The sequence below is a fragment of the Alexandromys fortis genome, unplaced genomic scaffold, assembly GCF_014885135.2.
Source record: "Alexandromys fortis isolate MF-2015 unplaced genomic scaffold, M_Fortis_MF-2015_v1.1 scaffold_122, whole genome shotgun sequence".
NCBI lineage: Eukaryota > Metazoa > Chordata > Mammalia > Rodentia > Cricetidae > Alexandromys > Alexandromys fortis.
In genome coordinates this window covers 1539168-1541419 of record NW_026068004.1, presented here as the reverse complement: position 1 = coordinate 1541419, position 2252 = coordinate 1539168, and positions in this window count along the sequence as shown.

The following is a 2252-nucleotide window of genomic DNA, read 5'->3' as shown; positions in this document are numbered from 1 at the left end:
AGACAGCTGTGGGGTTCTGACTCGGTGGTGGATTCCGTCAGAGGCTGCACAGGTCCTACCCTTCAAGAAGCCGTCCGTCCTTTTATCCCTCTGTGCTGACGCAAGCCCTTGCCAGATAAGTGTAGCTTTCTCAAGCCTCCCGTCTTTGTATCAGCCCCAGGGCTGCTGGACTCGGAGCCCAGTTCCCTGGCTAGTTCAGGCTGACCATAGTGAGAACCACGGGATGACAGCCCCCTGGGCTCTAAAGTCTTTTCAGTTGACTGACGACCTCTGTCAGGAACTAAGGCGGGTACATTTTGTCACCTAAACACCGATGGCCTGTCCACCTCTGTGGCAAAATCGGGATAAAGACCAACAATTTTCAGGGGGTGTGGGAAGGAGAGGAATTCCTTCGTGGGAGTCTTGTTGAAGTCTCCGACCAACCAAGAGTCAAGAACTCTAATGCAATTTTTCAGCTTTTGCTGTGAAGGTTGCTAACAGGGAGATGATCTGCCCTTCATCAACTCAGCCACAACCCCAACTCAAGGGGAATAAAACTTCTTAGCAATTCTTTGAGGTATAAATTGAGAGGCCACCAAAGCCATACATATGACGATTGTTAAGGCATTTAATAAGTTGGAGAGATGCCTCAGCAGTTAGGAGCACCGGTTGCTCTCCCAGAGGACCCAGGTTTCATTCACGGCCCACGTGATGTACTCACAGCATGTAACTCCAGCCCCAGAGAACCTGATGCCTTCTTCTGGCCTCAGCACACATATGCTACACAAACACACATGTGAACAAAAATATTTCTGTGCTTCTCTCGAGAACCCACAGCCACACTTGGGTATATCCTCTCCCTTCCTTGAGTGCCTCTCTTTTTGTTATCTTGTTGTTGTTAATTCCATGCTTAAATCCAAGTTAAAACCTTTCCTTTATAATATGCCACTGTGCTTCAAAATTGGCTCACGATGAAGTTCTTTGCTGCCTCCTAGTGTAGATCCCTGCCTTGGCTGGGTGTGGTGGTGCACAGCTTTAATCTCAGCACTCAAGAGGCAGAGGCCGGCCGATCTGCATTGAGTTTCAGGCCAGCTTGGCCTATGTGGTACACTCGAGGCTAGCCTGCTTCCCCCAGTAGGAAAAAAGTCTTCTGATTACTGCACACTGCGTCATGGGTCCTTGGATCCTGTACCTCACAGCTGCTGAGAAGGCCACTAAGTCCACACCTGACTGCTTCAGGCATGCTGGTGACCCAGCCTGTGCCTGCCCCTCTCCCAAACCTCTCTTCCAGGAAACTGGTATTGTCCCAGATGGCCTCCCTGAGGGCTTCTCCAGGGAATGGTCCTTCCTTCTCATTATTTCTTAACTACCACACTCCCTCCTTCCCCTACCCCTTTTGTTTTTGCTATCGCTTTTGTGTGACAGGGTTCTCCTACATAGCTCAGGCTGGCCTCCAACCCATGATTCCCCTGAGTACTGGAATAGAGGTATATACCATCACACTTGACTGCCTTTTGTTTTATTTGAGAGAAGATCTTGGTGGCCCCGGGTCACCTCGAACTCAGGATCTTCCTGCCTCAACCTTCTAAATTCCGGGATTACAGATCTGCAGCACCTCTGCTGGCTCTAGCACGCTGGCCCTTTAAAACTCCCACAAGCCTGCACTCTCTTCCTCCAGCTCACCAACCCTGTGATGGGAAAGATAGGTCAAAGGTGTGCTCCAAGATACTGGAGATAAGCGTGCAAAGGTTAAACAAGACCACTGGGGTGGAGGCCCTGGCTCAGCAGGTACAGGTGCTGATGGGGGGTGGAGGCCCTGGCTCAGCAGGTGAAGGTGCTTGCCTCCACGTCTGACACTCCAGCTAGATTCCCCAGGACTCACAGGAGGGAAAAAGAGAGCTGACTCTTGCAAGTTGTCCTCTGACCTCCACTTGTGCGTTGTGGTCTGCAAACGTGGAGCTTTGTTTGTTTTGTTTTGTTTCAAGACAGGGTTTCTTTGTCACTTCGGAGCCTGTCCTAAAACTCATTTTGTAGACCGGGCTGGCCTCAAACTCACAGAGATCCACTTGCCTCTGCCTCCTGAGTGCTGGGATTAAAGGCATGCGCCACCACAACCCAGCTGAAGTGTAACTTAAAATGTTAAAAAAAAAAAAAAAAGGAAGGAAGGAGAGAGAGAGTGAGAAAGAAAGAAAGAAAGAAAGAAAGGAAGGAAGGAAGAAAGAAAGAAAGAAAGAAAGAAAGAAAGAAAGAAAGAAAGAAAGAAAAGTAGAGAC